Source organism: Centroberyx gerrardi, chromosome 1 (genome assembly GCF_048128805.1).
Source record: "Centroberyx gerrardi isolate f3 chromosome 1, fCenGer3.hap1.cur.20231027, whole genome shotgun sequence".
Taxonomy (NCBI): Eukaryota; Metazoa; Chordata; class Actinopteri; order Beryciformes; family Berycidae; genus Centroberyx; species Centroberyx gerrardi.
Window position 1 is genome coordinate 14,142,085 of NC_135997.1, and position 18,918 is coordinate 14,161,002.

The following is an 18,918-nucleotide window of genomic DNA, read 5'->3' on the forward strand; positions in this document are numbered from 1 at the left end:
ACTTGGCATTCATTAATGATTAAAAATGGTGGTTTCATGGATGTTGGTTCTTTACAATTGGACCATGTCAGTGGGTGAAACCACCAGCACTACAACTCCTTTCTCATGGATAGCAGTTTAGGCGGTTTGCGGTTCAAGTTTATGTAGGACTATTTCATCCCTTGTCACTGAGGAAGATCTACATATGCCACAAAAAGAGTTTCCTCTGATTATACAGTATCTGAAATAAAAGATATTCAGGATAATGCTGTTAGATAAGTTGGGAGGCTGTTTGCAAGATAGGTTTACAGGAGCCTACAGTATATATTTACAGAATGCTCCATTTCTACTAAACATATAAAATACTGTAAATGGTCTCACTGGTCTCAATGGTTATTAACATCTTGATCATGGAGAAAAACTGAAAAAGTACGACTAATCTCTGTCTGCCCCCAACTGAAGCTTTTCTACAGTGCAGCTTTCCTATTGGCCGAATTCCTTACATGACAAGTCTCTTCTGCATAAAAGTGAACAAGGTGTGGCTGATGCACTTTTATTATCCTTGCCATTGCTCACTTAAACTTGCAGTGGATGTTGGCTCATATTACAGTTTCTGCATAATGATCATGTTCCAAGACGTGCAGATTATTGTTTCACATCAAGGATCAAATATGCTGTGCACATGTGCCTCCCATGAAGCTATTATCTGTAATTAACTTGTTTGTTAAGTCTTGCCACCAACACAAAATGTCACAATGAATTGGATTTCCAACCACAACAGTTAAATGATCCGTATCGTTTCCTGCCACATGATAGCCCTTATTTTCTGCCTTTATTGGTCCTATGTCATGCTAAAAAATTTCAATGCAGACCACCCCTCGGCTTTTTTTTTCAATGATTTAGGGCTAGAAAAGGCATAAGTGTTCAGATGATTTTTTAAAAATCTTCTACTCTTTCTTCTTTCATTGATAGAAAAGACAATTTTGAGTTATTTCCTAGCTGAGAATATTCTGCATTTTAACTGGACTTAGTAACCATTGTAAACATGAATCAGCTGTTTACCTTTGCAACCTGGTTTCTCTGCACTGTAATCACAGACAAATCAAACCCAAAGCAGCCCCCCCCCCCCCCCCCCCCCCCCCTTCCCTCATCTTCTCTGACTGAATGGTGTTCACTAATTAACCATGCAGAACAGGAGAAGAACACATGTTAATTTAATGTAACAAAAATGTTGATTTTCATGCACTCTCCTTTTCAAATATTTATGGGCTAGACTTGAATTTCAAGATGCATCAAAGACTCACAGGATATGCAAATGTGTCTGCCTTACCCCCCAACAAGTTGGACTGTCTTCTGCTCTTCATGCAGGCGTTTGCAGCATCATCTGAGCCATAAAGAGGAAGCAGTAGCAGTCGCCTCTACAAAAATAGTAGACTATATTTGTTTTTGTTTTTTTGCAGCTTTAAAATGTTAATTGTTAATCAGGCGGGTTTCTTCATCACATGTGTTCTCTTGTCGCTGCACCCTCTGGCACCTGCTCCGCTGCACCCACAACTAATCACCCCCCATGCACTGTTCAGGTCAAAGCGCACAACCCAATAGTAAATACCATATCAAGCCAAAATAATGAGGTGTGACATCCCTCCAAAGCTAGAGAGCTCACATGAGGCTGCCGGGATATTTTGTCATTTTTAATCGTGATGCAGCAAAAATGAGCCGTCCATTGAAAAGCAGCAACGCTAAAAGTGTTTGGCCTAAATTATTTTACTGCTAAGATCTTATCATGCACAGGCTGCAGCTGTGCGTCGTGAACGTGAAGCCACCGCCCTGCACAGAGAGAGACGGTCCTGCATCTCTCCTGCACTTCACTGTAAACCTGGACCAATCTTTAAAAAAAAACTTATTTAAGTTGCATAGCCTATATTTCACCCAAATAGAAGCATTAGGTTGTGGACTATTCCTCTGGTTTTGTCTCCAGTCCAGTGAATTTTGTTAGTACTGTAACTGATTTAAGAATAACCTACAAAGTAAAAGAAAGGGGAAAGAATAGTGCGACTGAAAGCCTTTCTAAATGAAACACACCTGCACTGATGATCCATACACACTATAGTCTACTATTACATCGAGGGAGATTAGATTAGAATTAGATGATTCTGCATTACTTCTGATCTATAGGCCAATTAAATGTCAATTCCTCGCCATATAATTACTGTGTGTAAACAAACAAACAAATAAATGAAAACAGTCAGTTGTTATAGGCCTACCTACCCAAGGTATGTCCAAAAAATGCGTGATGGGAATCTCGGGATGACTTGCCCACAGTCTCCAAAAGGTGGCGTATGAGACACGTGAAACACACATGTAGTCTAGGTGAAGGAAAACTCCGCTCCAAAATAATATAGCCTTCACATATGGCAAATATCACATATGGATCATCACATATGGGTCGGAAAAAATACAGTATTCAGTTGTTACTGCTTTATTGGTGATTTCAACGTGCAGTGTAAGTATTTCACGGCAATATTAATGTGCGCATTCACTGTAGATCAAGTGGGAGACTTGGGAGTGGGAGATTATCTTCCTGTGATTTTAAATTGTTGAATCTCAGGTGGGGCTCAAGTTCCAGGTATCCGCACAGCTACGAACTTCTGTTGGAAAGGTAGATCTTTCTTTCTTTCTTTCTTTCTTTCTTTCTCTCTTTCTTTCTTTCTGTCTTTCTTTCTTTCTTTCAAACAAATTTCAGCGAGCTATTTCCCACTAACGCACCGGACACTGCAGCCTTATTAGCCCCATAAAGGAATAAAAATTATTGAGATTTTAGACTTAAAAGAGAAATGATTGAGGCTCATAAAGGAGACGTGCGAGTGAATATTCTAATGCACTTTGATGGAGACATGGTGCGTTTACTTCACCTTGAACAAAAAAGAATGTGAAAATGTCAAGTGAAGCACACACGAGTTAAAGCAGATGCGATGTTGTGGATGATGTGGATGAGTTGTATAGGCAATTCTCACTCACACACACACACACACACACACACTCCTCTCTCTCTCTCTCTCTCTCTCTCTCTCTCTCTCACACTCACTCCCCCTCTCCCTCTGCTTCTCCTCCCCTCTTTTAGCCCTATGTGACTCTGCAGTTAACAAACAGAATTTTCTCCTGCTGTCTCCTGTCTTTGTAAGTAACACTCTTTTATTTGCATTATATGATAAATGATATAGGCTACTGTTATTACACCGTGGCATGTTGAGAAACGGAGTGGTAGCGGATGACTGCTGTATGTTGGGCTTCTGTCCTTTTTCTGGTTGTCACAAAATGCTGTTGCTGATTTATAGATTTGTAACTTTTTTTGCCAATTATCTAGCCTTTCTATTTTGTTCTCTTCTTATTGTATAGGCTGATGACAGTTTTTTATCTGTGATTGACGTTTGTTGGCCTACTCCAAACTCAGCTGATAATTTAAAACATATGTCAATTCACTACAGATAAGTGTCTCATTGTAAAAGCTTCTGTTATGTCAAGTGAGCGCAACCTGTGGGTTACCTGGGTCAGCCGCTGGACCTTTCCTTTCATTTCAGATGCCTAAGAGCATTCCTCAGATCAGTTTTAAAACACAACATAGGCTTTCTTTAAATGCCTGTCATCAGTCCACATTCCAACACAATATTAACAGGATATGCGTTGCCCTATGCTGCTGCAACAAATATTGATTATTTAAGCAATACTACGTTAAAACCCATAACCTTTTTAAGACCATATATTAAAATTCCTTACAAAAACTCGAAAACAAAGTTAATCTGTGCATGAAAGTGTAAGAATATTACAGCAGAGAAAAGATTTGATTCATTTAATTCAGGAATAACATCTGAAAATGAAGTAGTATGGCCTATATTGCAAATGTTTCAAACAATTAGACCCTAATCAATAATTATTTTCTGATATTGAGGGTATTAATTAAAATAGCTAGACTGTCCTAAAATCCACCTCTATCATGCAGATATGTCTTTTATTTCCAGCCGTTGCAGCTATTCGCCTGTGCTTGAAATGTAATATTTTTTTATGAATGTGCTAATAATTACAGGACGTAAAAAAGAATATGTTAAATCTTCTGCTTGAGGTGAACAGTGTAGAGATAAAATGTTGAATGTCATTTTCATGGCATAACCTCTAAAAAAATGTCTTCAAATCCAGCAAAGTGCAGGTTTTGAGTGATGCACAATCTGACTTCCAGACCAGGATTTTTTTTTTAAATATATGTGGAGAAGTTTGAGACAGTCAACACCTCAGGTTACCTTGAAAAGCCAAACTCTTTTTTTTTTTTTGGCTCTTATATGATAACCTGAGAAAAATACGTTAATTGCCAGAGAGTCTTGTACATCTGAAGCGAGATTAAAGGTAATTTATTGTTGGTGTATTTTAATTCGTGATCATAAGATGCTGATTTTATTTATACAAATTAATGTAATGGTATTACACAAGTCTAAATTGACCTGGTCCCAGGTTATCTTTTCAGCCTCTTACTTTTCTCACTTGGCGTCATTATCTCGTATATCAGTTTGACATTTGCCTTGCGTGTTACAGAAAAGCCGTGATTTTGCAACACTGTCGTTGAAGTTTGTGCTGTCAGGCTATTCTTTATTTACTAAATTTAAGAAAAAGAAACAAAAACATCAGGCGGCAAAAGGCGTTATATCTCTGGAGGGGGAAAAAAACATCCCAAACTTTGCAATCTCTGTGTAGGCTATAACTGATATTCATCTAAGTAAGCCTATTATACTGACTAAACTGTGTGCGGTAACAAACATCCTCTCTGTCTCCACTCTTATTTCACCACAAATCTCTCTCTCTCTCTCTCTCTCTCTCTCTCCCTCTCTCTCTCTCTCTCTCTCTCTCTCTCTCTCTCTCTCCCTCTGTCTCTCGCATCTCTTGTCTGGGAGGAGGAGGGGGGAGTCCTGCCTCTTTGCCTTCCTCAGATCAATGCCCTGGCCACTCACTTTCTGATGTTGCACGACGGGAAATGCTTTGAATACTTGCGACATGGCTGCGCGCATTGATTGCCAAGATTGACAGCAGCTCTACCCATCGTCTTCTCTTGTCTCAGAGAGAGAGAGAGAGAGGGGGAGATAAAGAATAGATAGCCTAACAACAAAAGATACTTGTAGTTGTGGACAGCTGAACTTCACAGAGAGTACGGGATCCCCTCATATGGCCCCGTGTAAGCAGACTTAAGTTTTCGCTCAACAGATAGCCCAGTGATCTTTTTCTACAAAGTAGTCTTGTAGTCTTTACGCACGGGATAGGACGCACAGTTATTCTTCTCCACGGCTGACCTCATCAAGGTAAAACGCGACATTTGTAGTACTTCTCAACATGTTCTGTGTTGTCATGTACACTGCGTTAGATTATCTCACGTTATGTTTTATTGCTGATTCCTAAAAGGCGAACATGATGTCAGTGAGATGTTCATGTAGTGCGCGTAGCCTACTAATTTGCTTTTGGTAAAAACATTTTATTTTTTAAAGTAATTTATTTTGAAACCTTACACAGGTTGGCACTTTTTGTAAGGGTGAGAATTGTTACTGTTGGGGTTTTATTATTGTTATTATTTGATGCGTCGCTCTCACCAGAGAACCGAAGTACACGCAAGACGAGAGCGGCGCGCTGTGTCTGTTTTCTCGGAGGCACTCGGGTTTACCTCCAAATTGGTAAATCCGCACTAAATTCAACGTCAAACTTCATCAAAACTAAATTCTACAGCATTTCCAACTGTCGTCTGAATGTTTGAAATCAGCTGTTTACTTCAGCGGTTTATTTCAGCCGCGTGAAAGCCATGCGAGCGGACAAGGGGTCTACAGTGTTAACTCCCGGGAGGAAACCGCCAGGCTTCGGTTTAATAATCACCACGAACATTTTCACTAAGCTTTCATAAACAAGCGGCGACACTGACTGTACTATCACCTTCCCTAAACGTTGACTGTCCTTTACTGTCTGCGTTCAGATGCCCAGTAACTTTCTTCTATAGGTGGCAGTTTCACTTCTGTCCACAAAGCGGTACCATTCATTGACAATGACGTGCGCCTGTGTAGGTTTCCTTCTCCCGGATGTCTCTGAATGTGAGGTTTACAAGTTTCTTTGAATCGTTTGCTTATGTCTCATTATACCATTACACATCCTTTGGCTATTTGCATCAAAACTTCTGATCCCGACAATTGAATTTTTATGGTTAGCGACTGTCAGAAACGTTAAATGCCCGCAGCATTTGGCCCCCGGTCAGCCTGGGAATTTGCTCTTCCTTAACTTTCTCCGGAGGTCAGGGGAATTGACCTTTAAAGAATGCATAAGCCATAAATTTAATTCAACAATCGCAAGGCTTGTCCATTTAGAGAAGGTGCACTTGAACACCCAGGTTCCCATTTAAGCCGATAGATCTTAAGGTCGCTGCTCTCGGACTGCAGACACAAACCGAAGTTTTCTAGTGAAAAGTGCAAATGTTGCCACATAAGGATTAATTGTTTTCTTGCTTTTTCCCCTGCTGTTAAGCACATGCGCATCAGCAATTCTGAAAATTAACCATCGTGCCTTATAACAGAATAAACACTGCTCAGATATTTCTTACATAGTTTTAGAACATAATATGAATTTTGCTCAATTAAGGGAGTTGGGAAATCACTTTTTCCAATTTTTAATACATCGTCTATGAGAAAATATTAATGTTCCGCAACTTAAAAATTCATAGCTCAGGTTTATCATAAATGGAAGATGATTGAGTGAAATATCATTGAATGAGCATGGCATTGGCAGCCGGAGTGAACTTGTGTGTTGCGCGGAGATAGCCCATCATTTTAAGGGTGTTTCCCAAAATTAGACACACTCCCAGCCTCAGATAAAAAAAAAAAAAAAAGAAGCTTTTTTAAACTGCTGCAGGAGGAGTGATAACATTTTAATAAGAATAGAATCAGCTGCGGGAATTTTGGAAACAGTTTGAACTGGACAGTTATGTGAGTATCTTTTGTCCCATCTCCTCCTAACATTTTTAAAACTAATGACCATGTTCATTTTGTCTCCACCCAAATAAGAAGCTCTATGCTGATTGAAGAGAACTCAATCCTCTCGCGCATTTTTTGTCTTTAAACTGCCTATAGTCTGAAATAGCCGGGTGTTAAATAACACATTCTTAAATGAGTGACAAACAATCATCCTGGTCGTTGCTATGCCGGAGTAAAGTTTCTATCGTAATGGTATTTTGTTTTGAACAGTTGCTGTTAGCTGTGAACGCAACTTCCCTCATAAGGTAAGGTGGTTCTGGAGACCAAATGCAAGTCTAAATGGCACATTTATAATTAGACTGCCCATTCAGCACATTGTCCTGATTGCTATACAGGGACACTCGGCACTGTCTCTATAGGAGAGAGTTTGTCTGTGTCGGGCAGTGCAACTCAGCATGCCGCTCACCCAAAGAGTGAGAAAGGAAAGAATGAGACTCGGCAACACAGCCTTTTGATGCCCCAGCACCGCACTTGGCTATTACTGAACATCTCTTACATATTTTTGCAAAGGGGGAAAATTACCAACATTCACTCTTCACAAGTCACCTTCTTCGTTCCTGCACTTCTTTGCACCTCTTATAACTTGAATGTGCATTTAAAGCATTGAAGAAATATTAGATGTTGATATTTTTGTGCGGCTAGAGGTGATCGCTTCAAATAATTTCCGTTATTTTACCAATATTACACGGGCCATGTTTGCTTTTCTCTCGCATAAATTAATTGCAGCCGATTTTTGATAGAAAATTAAAAGCTGAAAGTTGTCGTCTTGTGGGTTGATAATTATACAAGAGCGAGGGTAATGATATCTTTTCTTGTTTTAGTTTTAGTATGTCATATTTCATACAGATTTTATCCAGTTTAACAAGTTGAAATCTGACTGGCCTTTTACATTTTCTCTGTTTTCAAGGACTATCTGCGACTGGATCTCGGGGTGACTCGAGCTTTTTGCAAGACTGAAAAAGGCAACATTTCCCACCTGGATTCAACATAAGATATAGACTCGCAGACGCTGATGTGCCAGTAAGTTCAAAGATTTTAGGACTTTCATTTTGGCATGAAGGGAAAAGCATGCTCCGCCACCTGGCTCTCTTGTCCAAACATATCCTGCACTCTATCCAAGTCCAATGTCTCCCATGTTGCAAGAGGAACTTTGCTGCTGAGAACTATTGCATTAAAATATTGTGGTTATTGACATTTTATTATTTGTTTTAGTTGTTTGAATACAGAAATGCTTTCATCTATTGCTTTTTTGGCTTTCTTGCATCAAAACTTACACTGTACATGCAAATGGTTTATTATGGATTATTATTATGCTTGGTGCTATTACATAGAAGGTGAATCTGTGAACTTCAAGAGAACAGTAGAAGATGGTATGAATGATGGCTTGAAATATTATTAGAATTGTGACTAAATTGAAAGGAAAAAGCACTGAAGCACAGGCATCAGTGTCGTGCCCCTGGATCCATAGCACTCCTTGTAAAGTCTGTTTTATTTCACAGCTAAAACTCCAGTCTAGTGTTGTTTATCCATAAGCCACGAGATGAAGCAAATGAAAGTGTTGGTTTGTGTAGGTTTCGTTTTATGGCCTCGCTCTTCTACTAACAGATTCAGCCGTAGTGTATTCCCCTGCCAAGCAGAATTCTTTGCCATCAAAATGATATTACGACCAGCTCCAACTTATGATAAGCTGATTTTACAGCTGGAGAAGGAACAACGTTCTAATGTCAATATAATTCTGGCACATTATAAATAATAGTGATGTATTGTCGACTGTAGATTGAGCCACATTACAAACAATATCAATAATGTTAGTTTATCAGTATTTATGTTTAATATGTAGATTATTTTCTACAAAATTGCATTTTTAAAGAGACTGTACCAGCCTGTATGGACCTCAGTATTTTAAGTTCTTGGTAGGTGTACAAGTGTTTTCATTACGTGTGTGTGTGTGTGTGTGTGAGAGAGAGAGTGAGAGAGAGAGAGAGAGAGAGAGAGAGAGAGGGAGAGATGATAGAGAGAGAGAGAGAGAGAGAGAGAGAGATGATAGAGAGAGAGAGAGAGAGAGAGAGAGAGGGAGAGTGGGCATCTGCATGTGTGATACTTTTCCTATCCCAGATATTTTGCAGAGATTGTCTTCAATCTTGCCATTAAGAACACTATTGTTGAGTTTGATTTGAAAAATCAAAAATCAAAAGAGCCAGCAGAAGATATCGTTCAGATCTGTACCAGAGTCACAGTTTGCACATCACGCATCTTTCCGTACATATATTTTGCAGAAAGTCACAGCGCGCTCCGGGATGCAGGCAGGGAGAGAGCAGCTAGGAGGAGGTGGTTGAGGGGTGCAAAGGTACTATAGTCTCCCCCTCCGCCTGTGCTGGTGGAGGGCGTGTGGAGTGAGCGGTGAGTGCCAGGCAGCCGAGACCTAATGATAAACAAGATGAGAGGAGGTAAACAACAGCAGGCCTGGTAAAGGTAGAGGAGGGCGGCAGCAGAAGGGTGGAGGACCGCAGGAGATAATAAATGTGGCAGCACATGTTGTGACATCTGTCTTTCTAAGTGTTATCTAATTTGCAGTAGAATATTTCAACAATGATCAAAACTGATGGGAATATGCTATAGCAGGGATTTCTCTGTCAGAACCATTGTCACTCCTTGTGGATGAGACTATCTTGAAATATTGATGAAATCAATGGTCCAGTGAGTCATCATCAGACAATGGGGCATCTGGAGGTTAGGTACTCCTCCACACAGCCTCCATCTCAGATGAAAAGCTGTAAGTCACTGTAAGAACATGGAGTTAGATAGATTCATGTTAGAGACATTAATAAATCAATTAGGTAGGGGGATTATTTTTAACTCTTTGAAAATGCATCTTGAGCTGTTACATACATTTTGAATTTCGTCTGGCTTTGGCTGTTAATTTGCCCCAGTCTGATTGAGAGGTGAATTTTATATATAGCTTTATCTAAAAAAAAACAAACACTGAATGGTTTTCTTGATGCGTTGTTGCTGACCTTGGACTTGGGTTCTTCTATTGTCAAAGATGAGAGAACTGATTGAGTACGTTATTTTTTTATTGAGAAATAAATGGCACCTGCGCCCCAGCACATATCGAACGTCCACAAGGGCAGGAATAGTTTCTTTTCTGCTCTATTAGACCTCTGCATCCCTCTGTCTGTTGTAAGTGAACAGTATTGCTGACATTAAAGAATTACAGATAAAAAAAAACACACATTCTGAATATGTATATCTTCACAGGAACATTATAATTGCACAAGTAACCTAAGTGGCCCATTTTGATCTGTATCATTCACTCACCCACTGAATATGTTTTTCTCAAAATAATTGGGCATTTTCTTTTAGTCCATAGCATAGTTGTGCATAATTAACTTTGACTTCAAAATGCAACAGTCCTGGCTATGGTAAATAGCCTCTGTTGATTTTTTATTTTTTTTAAATCACACATTAATATGTAGAATTAATTGGAGGGGTCTTGGTGGCCGTGTGTTTTTGACACAGGTCTGGGACTGTAATCAGGTGGAGGAATTAGTAGAGCTCATTGTTTTTTATGAATTAGATGAAGATTTGTACAGTGCCAGTGTGAAGATGGTTGCCTCTATTTCCATATCAAAGAGGCCCACAGTGCAGCCGGGCAGTAATTAAAATGTGGTGGATTTTGGAGTCCTTGCACATATACACACACACACATGCACGCACACACACACACACACATGCACAGGCACGTATACACACACACACACACACACACGCACAGGCACGTATACACACACAGGCACACACAGGCAGCGCAGGCAAATATACACACATAGACACACACACAGGCATGAGCACACACACACACACACACACACACACACACAGAGCATATAGACCAAGGCCGAGAACTGTCAGGTTGTGTGAAAAGAGTGCAGGTGGTTGAAACTGAATTTTAAACAAACACTGTGTCAGTCCGTGTTCCCTTTGCAGACAGTTTGGTATGGAATCCAAAGCCATTTCAAGAAAACAAGTTAGTTTTCTCCTTTTCTTGTGGCAGCCATTTTGTTAGCCACAGTTTGATTGAGCACTGCATTAATATTTTTCCAGTCTGACTCAGTATCTGCTTTCGCCGGCTGCACTTACTAACCTTTATTTTTAGTCGGTCATGAAATGATGTTTACTTTTCTTGATCTACATTGCATATATATCTATATTTTTTTTCCACTGAGTGACATTGTTGCTAAATACCGGAATTATGAAAAAAAAGGAGCCGAGGTCAACAGCTCCTTATTGGATTGTTGGACGGCCCTGAGTGATCTCTGTCCTTCTAGGATTGGAGAAGCTCTGAAGATCTGAGATTGCGTCTTGTGAGCGAACGAGGGAAAAGAGATTAGTGTAATGTGGGCTCTCGCGCCGCTCACACACAAAGGCGTCAGAACAACCCTTTCCTTGTGATCCCCCCATTGTGTTTGGATCAGACCTTCCCATGGGCAAGCCACTGCCTTGGACTAAGCATAAAAGGACTCTATGAAAATATCACACTTGAACCAACATGGGCAGCTGCAACAGTGAGAGAACTCCAGTTTTAAACAGAGACCTTAGAAAATCTCTTGCTATATTAGGCTACGGCAGAAAGTATAAACAGTATTTGAATTTCTCATTTGTTAAGAATTAGTTTTATTTGTGCTTGGTAAGCTGTAATACCCTTTGATAGAAATACAATCCCTCATGAATTATTATTGCACTCATCATGAACGTTAGCGCTTAGTAGGAGCGCACAAGGTAACCAGGCCTCATGATGAACCACATATGTCAGTTTTAATCTTTGATAATTCAGCCTCTGTGACTCAAAATATAATTGATCCAGCTTCCCGATGTGCCTGCATGTATCCCAGAGCAGGAGCGGCGGTCGTTCTCTATACTCTTTCACAGGTCCCCATTCTCTGCAAAAGCTGAACGATTAGACATTAGCCAGTTGGTGGAGGTTGACAGGCTGCCTGGTATCTGCCAGCTTGATCTGACATGAGATGTAAAATATGCTCCATGGTTGTGACTAAGCCAGCCAATCTGGGTTCTTTACTCCCCAGTCCAGCCTAAAGGATGCTGGGAGCCGTTTTGTTGGCACATGACTTTTATCAGATTAGATATGGCAACTTAGTTTTGTGTGTGTGTGTGTGTGTGTGTGTATCCATGTGTTTGTGTGCGTGCCTGTACGTATGCTTGTGCGTGTTTGCCATGTGAGATATGCATCCTTGTGTGCGCATGATTTTTGTGTCCTTCTGGTTGTAAAGTTGTAAGCATGTGATACATTCTCATCTTTAGCGTGCGCTGAGGTGACATGGGTGCAGCGAATGATCTAACATAATGTGACACTTTGATTCACGTTGTACAAGGCTGCGCCAGATGTTTGACCTCTCCAGTTTGATTGTCATGTGTCAAGTATGGAATTGTGTAAATGCAAAAGAAAAAGCCGCGAGACACCGTGTCTTGTGTTTCCATTTGCTTTAAATACGGATGAAACTCTTAGTTCAAGTTTCAGCTTTACCTTGCTGGTTTCACAAAGGTTTTGAAGATAGACCTCCCCCCCCAAAAAAAGTATTACTCTGTCTTTGCTCACACTGAACTTGACGCTCTCCAGATATTGTGTGTTTGCCCTGTGGGATGGAAACAAGTACTGATCAACTGTGTGCATTATGGAACGGCTACTGTGACATCTAAAACAGGCAGGGGAGTTATATGGAAAAGAAAGGATGTATTGGGCCAGAAATCAGATTCCCAACAGTTTTTGTGTGGAAAATGGTAATGTGCAATGCCAAAAATAAATCAAAGTGACAAAGGAGGAGGGTGGGGGAATAGATGGAACGGGTCTTGTGGCTGAAGTTCTGATGAAGTTAACCAAAGCATCTCTTTTTGTCCAGGTCTTTTGTTTCCCTTCTCAATAATTTTTTTTTACACTGACTTGGATTCGGTGCAAGGCTTTGCCCTCAGTGTGCATTATGAGAAAATGGCTTCAGCAGACCCAACCACAAGCTTTCTCTTGGTCTCTGTCTTTCTCTCTCTCTCTGTCTGTCTTTGTCATTGTCTCTCTCTCTCTCTCTCTCTCGCTCTCTGAGAGAGGGGGGGGGGGGGGGGGGGGGGGGTTGGGGGTGTGTGTGTGTGTTTAGGCCCTGTTGGTGAAAAGATAGTCTAAGAGCAGATTGTCGGAGACTTTCTCAGACTAAAGACTCTGTGCAGATAATGATGTTAGTGTTCATGTTGCCTCAGACCTCTCTGATGAAGTATAAGTAGATCGAACTCAGTCTCCTCTACTCTAGGAAATTGTTTTTTTTTTCTCCTGACCCACACATAGTGAGGCTCTGATATCACCGGTGAAGTCTTCACTCTTGGCTGAGAATACTTATTGTGGGAATACGAGTGTGAAAAAAACACAGTAGCTGACTTCTCCCTTTTATTTCTTTATCATCCTTGGGCTGTATATTCTAAGAAACTGGTGGTTATATTCAATATTTGAGCTCAACTCTTCGTCGTTCCACTGCTTACCTCATCAGAGCCTTTCCATAACAGATAGGCTTCTTGGAAAGATGATCAAAATATGTTCCAAATGGCAGCGTTCCCTTGCTTATCCAGTACAGTAGGCCAGCATGACGGGTGCAGGACCTACTTTATTCATCACTCTTTCTCCTTGTACCATCATATAATAACCACAGCAGAGCATAAACACTACGTTGGAAAATATGAACTTTCAACTTCAACCAAGTGGAAAACAAATCAAAATTGAATTAAAACTCATCTGCTCTCTCTTTGAGGGTCAGTGAATGTACATGCTTTAGAAACAAATGTCTATGGCGGTGGAAATTTTTTTTGCCCAGTCAGAAAGTGCCGCTTTTTTTTTTTTTTTTTTTTTAAACTGTATTTAAGAAATGATTCACAGTCTGCATGACCATTGCCTCTGATTGGCTCAGCTGCACGTTCGTAAGCAAAGTGCAGATATAGTATTTATTTTGAGGAAAGCCCAGAAAGCCCAGCTCAGCGCCAGAAGAATGAAAGCAAAGGCAAAGAAAGTATGGTCTTCGATAATCAGTTTTTTGAATGGGACTAAAAAAGAGAAATCTGCTGAAATGATAGAGAAAGCTTGTGGTTTGGCCCTTGCAGTGAATTTCCCATGAGCCTCTTTGACAATCTGAGGGGATAGCCACTCTGGCACACGCCGCCCGCCCACATACAATACACACATACACACACACACATACACATACACACACAGTCCTGTTCTTTGCCAGGCAGTACGGGCGTAGAAACTCCTGGGAGGAGGCTTGTCAGAGGGAGGATGATTGACAGGAGGTGGGTGAGGGATAGACTGGGGGGGAGCCGAGGGGGATGGGAGGGGCTGTCCTGTCTGAGGAACCGCCACACTCGTCCTTTTTTCCACTGGGCAGGATGGACTACATACAATCCACAACCACCTTACTGATCAGAAACCAAACGTTCAAATCTGAATTTTTGTTGAAAGTGATGGGAATCTTTTTGTTGCTGAAATATTATATGACTATAATCCATGAAAATCCTACATACTGTATACAAACATATACATATGACCTCACCAACGCACTCAGACGCATGCTTGTACACAGGCGTGCACACGCTCATATATGCAGCAGGCCTATGGTTGCGGTTTTGCGTCAGCGAGGAGAAAAGCTTTATGTCCTTGGTTAGGGGTGGGGCTGAGGGTAAGCTGGGGAGGTACAATGTTCCTCCTCATCCTCAGCAAAGCTAAATTTATTGGTTACCATCTGCAGGGTGGAGGAGTTTGGGCTGTGGCCAGCCCAGAGAAAGGCTTCTAATTAAACAGTCATCATTATCAACTTGTGGTCAGTGATCATCATCCCCAACACTGGCTCTCCAAGATGAACATGGAATCATTGAGGCTTTCCTTGAAGCCCATGCTGGACTGAATTAGAATGGAAGAAACAGAGGAGAAAAGTGCTAGAGAGAACGTTTTTCCCTCTTGGCAGAACAGGCAGCACGCGGCCCTGTGCCATATCCACTCAGGTTTAAACAATTACCCAACATCAGAGAAACCAGTAGAGCCTCAGTTCTGGAACAGTCATCGTGTTTTTGACTGCTGTACTTCAGGCCATGGTTTCAGACATGGCCAAGTGTCACATGTAAGGGGAGCTTTCGATAATTTCAATTAGTGTAAGAGGGTGTGCCTGCAGTATCTGTATCACTGCTGCTGGAGGAGCTTTCCTTTGAGGTTGACAGCCCCTTAATATAGTATTTCATGGTTTGATGTGTGAGTGACACAGAGGCGCTCAAAGAGGACAGCAAAATGGTTTATTAGGACCTAATTAGAGCCCTGTGATTAAAGGGGAAGTGACTGTGATTAGGAGAACTGCGGATGATGTGGAAAAATGGATGAATATTCAGAGGAGAAAAGCACAACTGTGTATGTGCGTATGTTAGCGTGTGTGTGTGCGTGCGCGTGCATTTGTAGAAGATGGTACAGAGTCCTGACTGCCGCAGAGCCTCATGTTATGATATCATCTCTACAGCAGATCTCATCAGAGGAGCTTTTCAAGTTAACCTATTGGGCAGAAAATGTACAAAAGACAAAGCTAGAATCGCCCTACAGCCTGCAGGTTTTCTTTTTCTTCCCTATCTCTTGGAGAGCATGTGAGTATGTGCGCTCTCCGTGTGGAAGAATCCAGAAATCAGATTAACTGTTCTCGTAGCCCGACCGTTGATTACACACAAAAAAAATGGGAGATGACCTCCGTTTGTTGCTTGTTTTCGTATGGTATCAGTCCGGCATGTAAGGGCAATGCAGTGGACTTTCACAGCCAATTGAACATGAAACCATGAGGAATGTTCAGCAAAGCCAGGTCCACCTCTGGAAGCTTAGGGCACTTGCAAAGAATCACACATTCTTGTGAACTTCAAAGTATGTGCTGTTAAAGAGATAAATGGTCTTATTATTATTAGTTTCCATCAATGGAGAGATTAGCATTGGATTTTCTTTCTTTTCACCCCACAAACTTCAAACTTTTTCAGACATGTGATAGCCACTGCCATTTAGAAATCATTTATGGGAGTGTTCTGAGGGCAGGAGATAGTCAGCAGGGCCTTGCGATTTTACAATTTCACAACTGACTTCCTCCTTAAAATGACACTGGCTTACCTGCCTATTACTCCCTTTGATTTCTACAGTACATGCTTCTGCGCTCTGAGAGGTATTCATAATAAGCTTAAACTTCTCTGGCTTCATTGCTAAAGGCTGCTTATCTCTGGGCTATTCAAGAAAAAGAAGAGTAATATTTTTTCCAATTTCAACATTTTACTGTTAGGCCACAGTCTGTCCAATCCACGTTTTAGGGGGGTTGTTGTGGAGAGCAGGCATGCACACACACGGATGTGTGGACACACGCATGCACACACACACACACACACACACACACACACACACACACACAGTCAGTCCATGGCACCCGTCTGTTCTGTAAATATGTTAGTAATCTTTGCTATTTAAAATTTGAAATCATACAGCTGTGGAATTTTGTTGGCCTAAACGGTGCTTAGTATTTCAACATTTTTATTTGTGTCATACAATATACGTTTTAAGTCAATAACTATGATTGCTATACATTTTATTTCTGAGCAGCTGCTAGTCTTATTTGAAAGTCTGCTTTGTTCCTTTAATTGATATCTAAGTTTGTTTTATTCAGAGAAAAGGAATCCTGAAAAGTGTTTTTCTTGCATCACATAGATCATAACTTGCAACACTTATAAAAACATTTGACATAGTTAGACTTACAGTTTAATTTATTTACACCTTCATTTTGTTCCAATGCATCACTCAAAGCGTGGTCTACTTCAAAATTTATATTCATAGGTAATGTAAGATATACTTGAAAAATAGTGTGCGGTGAACGGTAGTGGCCACGGAGGGCCCGCTCTCTTTTGCTTGGAGCAATGTCAGTTTTTCTAGTAGAATAATGAGAAGCATGTGTTTAGCTGGCTAAAGAAAAATTAGTGACCTTTCATGTGACCCACCTGTCGTGCTTTCAGCACCGTTAACACCAACCTTATGTTACTATCGTCCGGACAGCCATTCAGTCTGGGACGCCTGAAGAGCCTCTTCCTCCTGCGCTTCTGCTGTTCCCTCTTCCTCCTTATTCCACTTTAGGGGCCTTAGTATGACTGGAGATGTTCGGCCTGACACACACTCAACATCCCCATCAGCACAGACACTATTAAGGTTAGCACACAGAAGCCAGCTAAACAACACTTGGAAACAGTAACTAAAGACAGAAGAAGCTAAAGGCAGGCGAAGTCTGCGAAGTGTTTGTTTGAAGTACATCTTTCCCCAGCAGTGAACAGTGTGCAGTAGGTTTGTATTATTATACTAAGTGCTCCCCAGCCCTCTGCCTGCAGCTCTAGTCTGCTCAGTTCCTCAGTTTTACCATTGCCTGTGCCATGCTGTAATGGGTTCCCAGGGCATGATGGGAATATAATAACCGTTTGACTATGTTTTTCTTACCCCCCTCATTCTCCACTAAATGTAAAATGCGCCCAGCAACATGGGATATAGGGTAGAGGCTGTGATGTCAGTTGTTATTGCTGGATATGCATACTAGGAAATTTTGGATTATTTTCCAAAATCTGCTGCGCAGAGCGCATTATGTCACAAAGGCAACATTGTAGCTAGTTGGGTGTAGAGCAGCGTATGTTTCTCTCTCTCTCTCCCTTGTTCTATGCATTGCTTGGCCACCTTCTGTGCTTCCAGTCCAGACTACAGTCTTACTTTATGCCCATTTCCTCTCCTTGTGCTAGAATCAATGGACAATGGGCCTATAGGATACCTTACATAATGGAAAAAAAATTCATGCATTAAATTCAGGCACATACTGTGCAGACTAGTGACCGAGAATGGTATCCAGACTCGAGTTTTTCCCAAGCAATTTGATTATGCGCAAAATTGCTGTGGATATCTTGATAACATTACAATATTAGGGTTGGAATTTTTTAATTATGGTGGTATCAAAACATTTATACTGATGCGGTAAGTTAGACGCACATGGACATGCTTTCTGAAACATGTGACTTGATGTTATTTTCTCAGAGTTTAAATGGTGAGTTTAATTAACTGATGATTGACGTGTTCAGTGTCCTCTGCTGTCCAATGGGATGCAGCCGCTCTCCAACACTGCCTCTGTACAGTGCAGTATGGAATGGAAGAGTGTCCAATAGAGAACCTCCTGTTTTTCCACTAATTGAATTTGCCACTAAAATATGCTGGCAGGACCCCCTTACCTTGTTTGACTTATTTATTGCCTGACTGTAGAGGTAATTTGACCTTTCATTTCAAAGGCTCTTTTTTTTAATCCAGAAAAAGAGTGTTAAACTCAATTATACCGGTGATCAGTGACTCAAACACTACATTTGTTTCCTCTGAGGGGACAAGCCAACTAGAACCCTGCTCTCTGCTCCTTGTCTCTTACTCCTGGCCCTCGCAACCCTACAGGGCAACAAGGGGGGCGAGGGAAATTAGGAGGAGAGAGAAATGGGGATGGGGGCAGGGAGGGGAGCTGAGTGAGATGAGAAAGGGAGAATGGAAAGAGAGAGAGGGAGACAGGGAGAGAGAGAGGGGGAGAGAGGAAAGTGCCGTACAGTGCCTGCCATGTCACAGGAGATTTGTGTCCTCCCTTTAAATCATTTCCCTCTTTAGAAGATTAAGAAGGCAGAAATATTCTCAAACTGATCATTTTCCCCCCTCCTAAATGGACTCATTTGCATTTGCAAACGGTGCTATTAATTGTGGGTTTCAAAAAAGACAAATGATCTCTGCAACTGTAAATAAAAATAAAAAGCAGAGGTTATAATGTTAATTGTTAAAATG

At 41.0% G+C, this 18,918-nt stretch overlaps 1 protein-coding gene across 4 annotated transcripts in view; it reads left to right on the top strand.

Annotated features, from left to right (window-relative positions):
• Positions 1-5,071: 5,071 nt before the first annotated feature.
• sox6 (SRY-box transcription factor 6) overlaps positions 5,072-18,918 on the top strand; it is a 142,727-nt gene continuing 128,880 nt past the window's right edge. For 3 of the 4 annotated variants that reach the window (XM_071906405.1, XM_078291699.1, XM_078291607.1), the window contains exons 1-2: positions 5,072-5,318; positions 7,933-8,045. The gene's annotated coding sequence lies outside the window, so the exon portion shown is untranslated. Of the gene's footprint in view, positions 5,319-6,956; positions 6,978-7,235; positions 7,271-7,932; positions 8,046-18,918 lie in introns of those variants that run through there. The other variant, XM_078291562.1, reaches the window with a different exon arrangement.